The sequence below is a fragment of the Capsicum annuum genome, chromosome 5 (assembly GCF_002878395.1).
Source record: "Capsicum annuum cultivar UCD-10X-F1 chromosome 5, UCD10Xv1.1, whole genome shotgun sequence".
NCBI lineage: Eukaryota > Viridiplantae > Streptophyta > Magnoliopsida > Solanales > Solanaceae > Capsicum > Capsicum annuum.
The window spans coordinates 85252555-85267267 of NC_061115.1; positions in this window are offsets into that span (position 1 = coordinate 85252555).

The window sequence follows — 14713 nt, forward strand, 5'->3', positions numbered from 1 at the left end:
ATATGTATATATATGTATGTATGTATATATATGTATATATAATGTGTGCACTAAGCACACAGTCACATAGACCCCCAACGCCAGTAGACGTGGTTTTCAGTGTTGATCTCCCTAGGACCTACACCTTGACGGTAAGCTACATAATTCCCTTTAAGCATAAATTAAAACACTTTGCTCATAAACCAAACATTAACCCATGAGTCATTTTTTAAGGCATTTACCAACATGGTATCGTTATACTAATATGCTTGCAAGACAATATAATTATGCAAAACCAATCTGTATAACAAAATTAACTACCAAGTTCCATCTAAATTCCAAAACCAAGGCCGTCCAAAACCACATTCATTCATTTATCTTATAACGCAATGCAATTGGTTCAAAATACAAGTTAAACCATGCAATTATTCATACTCAAACAAGTTTACAAGGTGGGTTGAGGTTAATATCATTATCAAGCAAAAAATCCATCAATTCGGGGAAACCCACGCCCCTCATTCCAACTATTAAGACAATGCACCAATTCAGTCCCTAAAATCATAAATTAAAGCATGAATAAGACATTTAAAACATGGGGAATACAATTCAAGTAGTAACCATCAAAAGCCCTCAACCCAATTTTAAATTCATCAATCAAAATTACATAAATATTCAATAATTTAATACCTAATGTAAAAATACAAGTTAGGGATGAGTTACATGCCTGAGATATAGAACAATTTGAAGAGAATTCGGAGTTTGGAGCCTAGAGTAGTGATTTCTTGAAAAACCCTTGAGATTTCTTGGGTTGGGAGTTAAACAAGAGAATAGTGGAGTTTGATCTTTGAAAACTAAAGGAAAAGGTTGATTTGGTGTTTAAAAGTCGTGCTAGGGGTAAAAAGACTAAAGTAGCCCTGAACCCCTTAGAAAATTCTAAAACCTTCCCAAAATATCCTTTTAACATTCCTAAACATAATTCAAGAAAAATTGACATTACGCTTGTGAGAGAGTCAAAAATAAAATGATCAAAATTTTATAAGGTCTCACATTATCCCCCTTTTCATTCACCCCGAATGATTAGTTAGGATGTTATTAACACGAGAATAGTAAAAGTACATCATAATCAAATGATAAATTCAAATGCAACAGAGGGAAATGAAACTCATACCTTAAGCACTTTCATCCAATACGGGGAATAAGAACGGGTACTTTTCTCTCTTATCTTCTTTAGCTTCCCATGTAGCTTCTTGTACCTTTTGATTTCTCCAAAAAAACATCACCAAAGCTACATATTTTATCCTTAATCTATGAACTTTTCTATCCAATATCTCAATCGGGACCTTTCCATAAGACAACGCATCTAAAAAACCAACATCCTCAACAGGCGCTATCAAAGAAGGCTCACCTACATACTTTTTCAGTATAGACACATGGAAAATATGATAAATCAAAGCCAAACTCACAAGCAATTCTAACTCATAAGGGACATTTCGAATTCTTCTCACAATCTACCCTCACAAGAATCTAATCACAAAAGCTTAAACTTTTTTTGAGTCAACCTAGACAATGGAGCACCAATAGAAGAGAAACACCCGACAAACCTCCTATAATACCCAGGCAGCCTAAGAAGCTCTGAATGTTGGTTGGAGTCTTTGGTCTAGTCTATTTCTTAAATTCCTCATCTTTTTTTTGATCCACTTTGATCCCCTCACAAAAAACAACATGCCCAAGAAAAGTCGCATCATTCAACAAAACTCACACTTAAAAAATTTAGCATACAACCTTTGATCCTTAAGAGTCTGCAACACAATTCAAAGGTAACTGACATGATCCTCACCACTCTTATAATACACCAAGATATCATCAATAAACACTATCATAAATATATTCAAAAACTGTCTAAACACTAAATTCATAAGATCCACAAAAGCAGTTAGAGTGTTAGTGAACCCAAATGACATAACCAGGACTTAATAATGACCATATCGGGTTCACAAAATGGTCTTGGGAATATTAATTTCCCAAATCTTCAACTAATGATAACCAAAATGAAGGTTAATCTTAGAAAAATATCTAGCACCCCAAAGTTACGAAAAGAGCATCAATCCTATGAAAAGAGTACTTATTCTTCACTATAACCTTATTTATATGCCGATAATCAATACACATCTGAAGAGATCCATATTTCTTATGCACAAAAAGAACGAGAGCACCCTACGGAGAAATATTAGAATGAATGAAGCCCTTATCAATGAGATCCTTTAACTGCTCCTTTAGCTCTTTTAATTTAGCCGGAGCCATTCTATGAGGATAACTTAAGATTGGACGGGTATCTGATAGAATATCAATCCCAAAGTCTATTTCCATCTCGGGAGAAATGTAAAAAAGATTCCCAGGAAACAATTCAGGAAACTCATTGACAACAAGGACAAATTGCAAAGAAGGGCCCTCAAAATTAGAATCCTTAACCTGAACCAGGTGATATAGATACCCTTTAAAAATAAGCCTCTAGCTCTAAGAAAAGAATAAACATGACTTTAGGCACTAAGAAACTTCCCTCTCATTCAATTATCAGTTTATTAGGGAATTCGAAACTGACCTTTCGGGTCCTACAATCCAAAGAAGAATAGCACGAATAAAGCTAATCCATCCCCAAGATTACATCAAAATCTACTATGTCAAGATCTATCAAATCTACCAACGTCTCCGTATTAAAGAATGATACCACACAACCCCTATAGATACTTCTGGAAACTACAAAATCACCCACCAGAGTTAACAAAGAAAAGTAGTGAAAAAAACTTTCAGAACAAAAAACAAAATGCACAGCCATAAAAGGGGTCGCATAAGAAAGGGTAGACCGCAAATCAAGAAAACAATACACATCTTAAGAGAAAAGCTATAACATACCGATAATAACATTAGGAGATGCCTTAGATTCTGATGAGTAACAAGAGCATAGAGACAATTTCAGCTAGGTCGGTACCAGAAGTAGCACCATTTGGCGCCAGAGCTGAATAAGTGGCGACCAGAACCTATTATCCCTAATGGCTACCTTAGTTGCAGGATAGTTCCTTTGCATATGTCCAGGATGACCATAATTGAAGCACAAGTTCCTTTACTCATCATAATAACCTCGATAAAGCTGTTCACAAAATCTATAAGAAAGATATGGTGGGGGTGACTGAGCTCCACTAGCCAGACACTGTGCATCTTGTGCCTTAGGACCAATACTAGCTTGAAAATGACAATTACCAGATGGCATAGGATAGGGAGAACTAGTAAACGAATATGAATTAGAACTTCCCTAAGGCTTCTTCTTGGTCTATTGCTTTCTATCTCTCCCACTATTCTACTGATTTGCACCCTACTCAGAATACCTAAATTTCTTATTCTACATCTCCCCTATCTTTGTTTGTCTCTTTTTTTAACCTCTACCTGCTGCATATAAACCATTGATATCTATGTCATGGTTCAGTATAGTTGCCTTACACTCCAATACTAAGTCATGAGACAACCTAGAAGCAAATTTTATCATTTTCTCCCTCGTAGAAGATACTAATTCTGGAGCATAACAAAAAAACTACAGAAATTTCAAAGCATACTCCTTCACATTTATATTCCCTTGCTTCAGATTCATAAAATCTCAACCTTAGCTTTCCTCAACTCCTGAGTAAAGAAAAGATCAAGAAAGGCACCTAAAAACTCATCCCATAGAGATGGCTCTGCATCATCACCTCTCAATTGCTCCCACTCCTCATACCACAAGTAATAAATTTCAAACCCTTAAAATCAGTAGTATTCATCGCCATGAATATCTTATCTATTTCATCAAAAAAACCTTGAGGATCCTCCTCAATCTTAGAGCCTGTAAAGATTGGGGGATTTAACCTCATAAACTGTCCAACTTGAGTGACCTTAAAAGAAGGAGCAATAGAACCAACACGGTCAGACTGATGAGACTGAGAGGCCACCAACTGAGTAAGCAGATAAATAGATTGGCAAAACTCTGCATTCAAAACATTACCTTGAGGTATCGAGGCATGAGTATCATCAGTCCAAGCAACTCAAAAAGGATTGGTAGGAATGGTGAAGCTCCATGTGTGGGGTAGTACAATAAGGAGCAAAGTCCCTAGACTGGGTCTGCTTTTTATAAGAAGGTTGTGTTCCATCTACGTTGTCGTTAGGTGGGACAGAGGGCCCGACTGAGTTTCTATGAACATTCAATCTTTGAGAAGGCATATTCTAAAATATGAGCAAGTCAGAGATTAAAGAAATTTCAAAACACTAGGATATGTAGCTGGAGATAGAACACAAGAGAGGGAAATATTCTTAAATACCTTATAGCCTCCCTCTAATAAGTGTGGTGTGCTAAGCACCCATAAAAGGGACTCTACTCGACACAGATTTATGGACACCAAACAACCCTAAACTTGTTCTCTGATACTAAGATTGTTAAAAACCGACCTCAGGCCTAGTCACGATGGGTATCTCAAGCCCACCGAGGGTCGGATACCACCCTTTTTGCCTAGTCACCTGAGCACAATAAATATAATAGCGGAAGCAACCCAAACATAATGTGAAAGATAGATAGGTAACTCAATAGGAACTAAGAATCAATAAATAGTAACCACCCATATATTGTCAACAAAAGCCTCTAACAAAATTGAACATCAACTTAGGTCGGGATATTCATCCAACTATAGCCAAAAGGAATCTAAAAATGATAGTTTAAGACTACATAATGAAATTATAAAGTAATATGCCTTCTGGAAGAAGAAGTATCACTACTTCAAGCTAACCAATGGATGAACCAAAACCACCTAACTCTGCATAAAGTAATCGAAGAGCCCCTAAGGCCTTACATCATGAAATGATGTAGCGTCTGGGGATGGTTAGGGGGATGAGCACTAGTCTGTAACATAAGGAAGGGAAAAAATAATGCCATGTTAAGCAAACCCAAACTCCATATACATGTTCACATACATATATATAAGATGTAGGAGTAGGGAACAAGGCTTAAGCATGAGATTTAAAAAAATCAATAACCTAGACTGTTTAGCTCTAACTGTCCTAAGGGTACCCACATCCTATATGGGTTCAGCTCCCCCTGCTGAAAGGGACATGTTGGCTGCACAAATTAAGAAAATCAGAGGAAGGGCCAGGGAATCCATGACCCTAGCCATTCTAAATTATATATATAAAATGTGAACTATGCACATAGTCATGAAGACCCTCACGCCGGCAAATATGGTTTCCTATAATGGTCCCCCCAGGACCTCCACCTGCCACGACGAGCTACATAACCCTCTTTAATACCAAATTTAAACCATTTATTGAATCTCATCCATTAACCAATAAGTTATTTAATTAGACATTTACCATTGGTATTGTCATTCCAAATAAAATTAAGCTTGTAAGCCAATTTCATTATGCCATTCCAAAATTAACTATCCAAATTTGACTCCAGAGTTTCTAATTAAAAACCAATCTATGGACACCAAGGCCTTCCAAAAAACATTTTTAATTTCCATTAACCTTTTATGCAATGCAAGTTTCCAAAAGTGAGTTAAATCATGCATATTTCCATGTTCAAAACCAATTTCACAAGTTAGGTTGAGGGTATAGCCAATTCCAAACCATTAAACTATAAAATTTGGGGGAACCCATGTTCCCTATTCCAATTCCCTTACCCATGCATATATTGAGTTCCAAAACCATGAGAATAATAATGAATGGCCAATTTAAAACCATGGAAAACCAATTTACACCAAACAACAACGACAAATCCCTCAACCTACATTCAAAACCAATAATTAAATCCATTAGGATAGTAATTAAATACATACTTGTATGAAAATCAATTTAGGGAAGAGATTCATACCTGAAGACACCAAGAATTTTGGAAAAAATACCACCAATGGAAGCGTAGATAATCTAGACCTTGAAACCCTAGATTTTCTTGACTTTGAAGTTTGAGAGGAGGGAGTGGTCTTTGATTTTCATAAACTAGTGATAATAGGGCTAAATGAGTGTTTTAAGTCGTGGGAGTAGTATTAAGGAATGAAAAGACCACTTTGCCTATAATTAAAAATGAGTAGGAAAATAGCGCCCAGGTATTATAGGTCGAGTAACGACTCATGATGAGTTATCACCTTGACTTGTCGCCTGAAGCCCTAAACCCTGACCCTTCACTATTATTGTCACGACTCATACTCCATAAATCATGAATATACCTTAAGACTCCCAGGGTCTAAGTCATGATCAATACAGAATCTTAGGTAAACCTTACTGGTATGACTATGATTGGCACCCTATGACTCATGAAGAGTAACTACGACTCGTCACCTGAGTCGTACTCCGAACAATGATTAATTTTCCAATGAAATTCTAGAGTCCCAAAACTTAGGGTATTACATTACCCCCCTCCCCCTACCCAGGATCATTCATCCCCGAATAAGGAGTTAGGATACCATTTATTAGGAAAACAAGAAGGAATACCAACAGAATTAAACAACAAAATTGAATTCCCATAAGAAGGAGAATGAAGAATAATACCTCAAGCATTTTCATGCAATGCGAGGTATGGGAATGGATATTTAGACTTCTTGTCCTCTTCAGCTTCCTAAGTAGCTTCTTCCATCTTCTAATTTCTCCAAAGCAACTCTACCGAACCCACATCCTTATTCTCAACCTATTTGTTATCCAATGTCTGCACTAGGACTTCCTTATAAGGCAAAGAATTTGAAATACCAACATCCGCCATAGGGGCAACCAAAGAAGAATTACCCACACACTTCTTCAACATTGACACATGAAAGATAGGATGAATAAAATCTAAATCGTAGGCAAATCAAACTCATAAGTCACATTCCAAAATCTCCTCAAAATTTGATATAGACTGACATAATGGGGGTTGAGCTTCCATTTCTTCCAAAACCTTATCACTTTTTTCATAGGTGATACTTTCAAGAACACCCAATCACCTACTTCCAACTCTAACTCCCTTTACCTAACATTTATATAAGACTTTTAGTGACTCTGAGTAGTCTCAAGTCTTTCTTTAATCACCTTCACCTTTCCCATGGCTTGATGAACCAAATCAGGACCAAATAATCTAGTCTCGCCAAATTCAAACCACCCAATAGGAAACCTACACCTACTATCATATAGAGACTTGAAAAGAGCCATCTGAATACTCTAATTTTAAATATTATTATATGTAAACTTAATAAAAGACAAGTGATCAATCCAACTACCTCCAAAATCAATCACACAAGCCCTTAGTATATCCTCTAAAGTTTGAGTAGTCTGTTCTACTTGTTTATCCATTTAAGGATAGGAAGTAGTGCTAAGGTTCACCTTGGTCCTAGACCTTTCTAAAATGAACATCAAAAATAAGAAGAGAATTGAATACCTCGGTCTAAAATAATAGAATTAGGAACTCCATACAACTTGAGAATCTTTTGAATAAACAACTTAGCATAATCCTCTCTAGAGTAGTTAGTCCTCACATGAAAGAAGTGAGCAGACTTAGTCATCATATCTACAATGACCCAAACTGAATCATACTAATTGTGAGACCTCGGAAGACCCATAATGAAGTCCATGTTGATCATCTCCCACTTCTACATAGGCAACTCTATCTTATGAAACATCCCGCCAGGCTTCAAGTGTTGAACCTTCACTTGGTGATTGACCATTTACTTAGCCATAAAATTTTCCATATTTTTATTCATATTTCTCCACCAATAGATTTCCTTCAAGTCATGGTACATCTTTGTCGAACCCGGATGAACTGTATACCTAGACTCATGAGCCTCAACCTAAATCCTTTCCTACAACCCCTCAACATCAAGAATACACAACATACCTTGATAACTTAAGATACCATTTCCCCTAATCTCGAATGCCATGAACTTTTGCTGACTCACATTATCATTAATATGAATCACAATAAGATCCAAAGCCTATTTTTCCTCTACTTTAGCACCAAGAGATAACTTAACCACCTCTTAAATAATTACTCCTCCCTTATTAGAGTCAAATAAATAAACTCCTAAGTTAGCCAATTAGTGAATATACTTTACCATCCCTCTCTTTTTGTTATCCACATGAGACAAGCTTCCCATGTATAACTTATTAAGAGCATCAACAATAACATTAGCTTTACCAAGTTGATACTGAAAACTTATATTGTAGTCCTTGAGCAATTCAACCCACCGCCTCTGCCTGAGATTCAACTCTTTCTGATTGAACACATACTGTAAACTTTTATAGTCTTGAAACATATCTACATGTAGTCCAATACAGAAAATGATGCCAGATCTTCAAAGCAAAAACCACTGCTGCTAACTCTAAATCATGGGTAGGATAATTTCTTTCGTGAACCTTAAGTTTTCTAGAAGCATAGGTCACCAACTGACCATGCTGCATCAAAACACAACCCAGTCCCACATGGGATGCATAACAATACACAACAAAACCATTAGTACCCTCGAGAAGGGTCAAAACTAGCTCAGAAGTCAACTTATCCTTCAACTTCTCAAAGCTACCCTCACGAGAATCTAACTATAAAAACTCAACCTTTTTCTCAGTCAACCTTGTTAATGGAGTAGCAATAGAAGAGAAACTATCCATAAACCTTTAATAATACCAAACCAAGCCCAAAGAAGCTATGAATGTCGGTTGGAGTAATGGGTCTAGGCCATTTCTTAACCACCTCCACTTTCTGTGGATCTACCTTAATCCCCTCACAAGAAAAATATTCCCGAGAAAAGTCACAGGCTTTAACCAAAACTCATACTTAGAAAATTTAACTTCAACCTTTGATCCTTAAAAGTTTACAACAAAATTTGGAGGTGACTAGCATGATCCTCCTTACTCTTAGAATACACCAAGATATGATCAATAAACACTATCACAAACATATTAAAAACTGTCTAAACATCCGGTTAGTAAGATCCATAAAAGTAGTTGGAGCGTTAGTCAACCTAAATGACATAACCAAGAGTTTATAATGACCATATCATGTTTGAAAAACAGTCTTGGGAATATGAAATTCTCAAATTTTCAACTGATGATAATGCAAATGAAGATCAATCTTAGGAAGTGGGTACTTATTCTTCACTGTAACCTTATCCAGCTGTCAATAATATATAAATATCTGAAGAGAACTATCCTTGTTATGCATGAAAAGCATGGGAGCAACTCATAGAGAAACACTAGGATGAATGAAGTCCTTATCACAGAGATCCTTTAACTGCTTCTTTAGATCTTTTAATTCACTCGGAGCCATTTTATAAGGAGAAATAGAGATATGATGGGTATCCAGTAGAAGACCAATCCCAAAGTCTATTTCCCTGTCGAGAGGAATGCCAGATAGATCCTTAGGAATCACTTCATGAAACACATTGAAAATAGGGGCAAATTTCAAGGAAGGCCCCTCAAAACTAGAATCCTTAACCCAAACTAGGTGATATCAACACCCTTTAAAAATCAGCCTTCGGGCTCTATGATAAGAAGTAAACCTCCCTATAGGCACTAAGGAACTTCCCTCCCATTTAATTATCGGTTCATTGGGGAATTAGAAACTGACCTTTTGGGTCCTATAATCCAAAGAAGCTTAGCACAAATCAAGCCAATCTGTCCCCAAAATTACATCAAAATCTACTATGTCAAGCTCTATCAGATCTACCAATGTCTCCCTATTAAAGATAGATACCACACAACCCCTATAGATCTTTCTAGCAACTACAGAATTACCCACTAGAGTAGACACAAAAAGGGGTCAAAAATACTTTTAGGATGAAAACCAAAATACACAGCCACATAAGGGGTCACATAATAAAGGGTAAACCCTAGATCAAGCAAATAATACATATCTCGGGATAAAAGTTATAACATACGGGTAAAAACATCAAGAGATGCCTTAGATTCCTGAAGGATGGCGATAGCATAGAGAAGATTTCAGCTAGTGTCGATATCAAAAGTAGCACCCTTTTGTGCTGGAGCTGAAAAAGTGGCGATCAAAACCTTATTAGCCCAGTGGCTACCTTAGCTGCAGGACAGTTCCTTTGCATATGCCCAGAATGACCATAATTAAAGAATAAGTCCTTCCCTTATTATAATAGCCATGATAAAGTTGTCTATAAAATCTACAAAGAGGATATAGTGGGGATGACCGAGCTCCACTAGCTAGAGACCGGGCACCCTATTCCTTAGGACCACTACTAGCTTGAAAATAATGATCACCAGACAGATTAGGATAGGGAGCACTAGCTGAAGAATATAAATTAGAACTTTCCCATGTCTTCTTCTTAGTCCACCGCCTGTCATCTCTCCTACTATTTTGCTACTCTATCTCTTCCTTATCTCTACCTATCTCTTTTTTTCATCCTCTACTTACTAGATATAAAACACAAGCCTGGAGATATATATGTCATTATTTAAGATAACACCCTTACACTCTAATACTAAGTCACGAGACAACCTAAAAGCAAATTTTCTTATCTTCTCCGTCATATAAGACCTAATTCTAGAGCATAACAAGACAACTGCTAAAATTTCAAAGAATACTCATTCACACTCATCTTCCCTTGCTTGAGATTCATAAACTTCTTAACCTTCACTCCCCTCAATCCTGAGAAAATAAATTATCAAGAAAGCCACCCAAAACTCATCCTATAGAGTTGGATTTGCATCATGACCTCTTAACTGCTTCTACTCCTCATACCAATGATAAGTTACATCCTTCAACTAGTATGTAACAAACTCTACACCCTCATAATTAACAGGATACATCACCCTAAATATCTTCTCTATTTCATCAACAAACCCTTGAGGATCCTCATCAACCTTAGATCCTATGAAGGTTAAGGATTTGACTGCATAAACTGGCTAACTCAAGTGACTTCAAAAGAAGAAGTAACAGAACCAACACAGTCAGGATAATAAGACTGAGAGGCCACCAACTGAGTAAGTAGGTTAATCAATTGGACAAACTCCACATTTGAAACATCACCCTAAGGCATCGTGGAATAAGTATCATTATCTGTGCATCCCAAAAAAGACTAGTATGAACTGGTGGAACTCTATAAGGGGAAGTACAATTAAGAGCAGGGACCCTAGACTGGGACTGCACTCCATAAGCAGGTCAGGTTCCATCCATATTATATTTAGGCGAGACAGAGGGCCCGATAGAGTTTCTACGAGCATCAAATATTTAAGGTGGCATAATCTAAAATGTTAGTAAGTCAGAGATTAGAGGAATTTTAAGACACCAGGCTCTGTAGCCCAAAATAGAACCCAAAAATGTGAAACATTTCTAAATGCCTTATAGCCTCCCTCCTATAAGTGAGGGATACCACACACCCACAAAAAGGACTCTACTTGACACTAATTTATAGACATCCAATGAGCCTAAACCTATGCTCTGATATCAATCTTTTCACAACCCAACCGCAGTCTAAGTCACGACAAGTATCTTAATCCCATCGAGGGTCGGAGACCATCCTCTTTGCCTAGTCACTTGAGCACAATAAATATAATAGTGGAAGAAACCAAAAATAATATGAAAGATAGATAGGTAACTCAATACGAACTTAGAGATAATAAAAAATAACTACCCAGACTTCGTAAAGAAAAGCCTCTAACAAAAATGAACATCAACCTAGGTCGGGAGATGCCCCTGACTATAGCCAAAAGGAATCTAGAAGTGATAGTCTAAGATAATATAATAAAATAATAAAGTAATAGGCCTTTTGAAAGAAAGAGGCTCACCACTTCAAGATAACCAACACACGAACCAAAACTACCTAACTCTGCATAAGGTAATCAAAGAACCCCTAGGACCCTACATCATGAAATTATGCAATGTTTGAGGACGATTAGTAGGATGAGCACTAACATGTAAATCAGGGAAGGGGTAAAATAATGCCATGTCAAATAAACCAAAACTCTATGTACATGTTCAAATACATATATATAAGATATAGGGATAGGGAACAAGTCTTAAGCATGAGATTTAATAAAACCATTAACTTAAATTGTGTAGCTTTAATTGTCCTAAGGGAACCCGTGGGCTATATGGGTTCAGCTCTCCCTGCTGAAAGAGCCCCACACATGTTAGCCATACGAATCGAGAAAATCTGAGGAAGGGCCAGGGAATCCATGACCCTGGCATTCTAATATATATATATATATATAAGTATGAACTATGCACAAAATCATAAAGACCCCCACGCCGAAAAACCTGGTTTCCAATATCGGTCCCCCTGGGACCTTCACTTTCCACAATGAGCTACACAACCCCCATTAAGACCAAATTAAAAACATTTATACATTCCCATCCATTAACGAAGAAGTTCTTTAATTAGGCATTTACCAATGGTATCATCATACCAAGTAAAGTTAAGCTTGCAAGCCAATTCTATTATTTAAATATCCAAATTTAACTCCAGAGTTTCCAATTGAAAACCAATCCATGGCCACTATGGCCTTTCAAAAACCATTTTTAAGTTCCATTAACCTTATATGTAATGCAAGGTTCCAAAAGTGAGTTAAATCATATTTATTTCCATGTTCTAAATCAATTTCACAAGTTAGGTTAAAGGTATAGCAAATTCCAAATTATTAAACCATAAAATTTGGGGAAACCCATGTTCCCCATCCCAATTCCAATACCCATGCATATATTAAGTTCCAAAACCATGAAAATGACCATAAATGACCAATTTAAAACCATGAAAAACCAATCTACACCATAACCATTCCAAATCCCTCAACCCACATTCATAACCAGTAATTAAATCCACATGGATAGTAATTAAACACATGCTTGTATGAAAATAAACTTAGGAAAGAGATACATTCCTAAAGACACCAAGAATTTTAGAGAAAATACCACGAATGCAAACATAGATAATCAAGCCCCTAAAACCCTAGCTTTTCTTGACTTTAAAGTTTGAGAAGAGAGATTTGTGTTCGATTTTGATAAACTAATGATAATAGTGTTAAATGAGTGTTTTAAGTCATGTGAGTAGTGTTAAGGAACGAAAAGACAACTTTTCCCTTAATTAGAAATAGGCAGGAAAATAGTGCCCATTCGTTATAGGTCGGATAACAACTCTTGATGACTAGTGATGAGTTATCACCTGGACTCATCTCCTGAAGCCCCAACCCCTGACCCCTCACTATTATGGTCACAAGTCACACTCCATGACTTTTGACAAGACCATACAACCCGCATGGTCTAAGTTGTGATCAAGATAGAATCATTGGGAAACCTCACTAGTATGACTATGATTGGCACCCTACGACTCATGAAGAGTGACTATGACTCGTCATCCGAGCCATACTTCAGGCAGTGATTAGTTTTCCAATGAAATTCCAGAGTCCCAAAACTTGGGGTATGCACTCACCCACCTCAAACCATCCAATAGAAAACCTGTACCTCCTATCTAAAGAGCCTAAAAAGGAGCTATTTGAATGTTAGAATGATAACTATTATTGTAAGCAAATCAATAAGAGGGAAATGGTCAACCCAACTATGTTTAAATTAAATCACATAGGCCCTTTACATATCCTCCAAAGTCTAAATAGTATGCTCTATTTTTTCATCCATTTGGGGGTGGAAAGTTGTTCTAAGGATAACTTGAGTACCCAGACCTTTCTAAAATGCACACCAGAAATAAGATGAAAACTATGTACCCCAGTCTTAAATGATGGACACCGGTGCCCCATCCAACTTAACAATCTCATGAATGAATAACTTAACATAATTCTCTCCCAAATAGTTTGTCCTCACTGGAAATAAGTAAGTAGAAAACTTCACATACAATTTTTGGTCCTTAAGAGTTTTCAACAAAATTCAGAGGTAATTGGCATGATACTACTGACTCTTAGAGTACACTAGGATGCTATCTATGAAGACTATAACAAACAAATTCAAAAACTACCTGAACACCCAATTCATAAGACCCATGAAAGTAGTCAGGGCATTAGTCAACCCAAATGATATAACCAAGAATTCATAATGGTTGTATCGGATTCAGAAAGTAGCCTTGGGAATATCAACCTTCCTAATTTTCAAATGGTGATAGCCCAAACAAAGATCAATCTTAGAGAAATATCTAGCATCGTGAAGCTGATAAAAAATGTCATCAATCCTATAGAGAGGATACTTCTTTTTCACTGTAATATTTTTCAAATAACGATAGTCTATACACCAAAAGAGACACATCTTTATTTCACATGAAAAGTATAGGAGCATACGGAGAAATACTAGGGAGAATAAAACCCTTATCAAAAAGATCCTTTAACTATTTCTTTAGATCCTTTAATACAGTCGGATCCATCCTATAAGGAGAAATAAAAATAGTATGGTTATCTGGTAGAAGGTCAATTCCAAAGACTATTTCCCTATTGGGAGGAATTCTAAGAAGATCATTGATAAAAAATTTAGGAAATTCATTAATCATAAGGATAGATTGCAAAGAAAGACTTTCAGAATTAAAATCTTTAACCCAAACTAGATGATATATACACCCTTTGGAAATTAGATTCTGAGCTCTAAGATAAGAAATAAACCTCTCTTTAGGTACCAAGGAACTGCCCTTCTAATCAATCACTGGTTCATTAGGAAAATGGAAACTGAACTTTAGGGTCCTACAATCCAGAGAAGCATGGCACAAATAGAGCTAATCCATCCCCATGATAACATCAAAGTCTACCA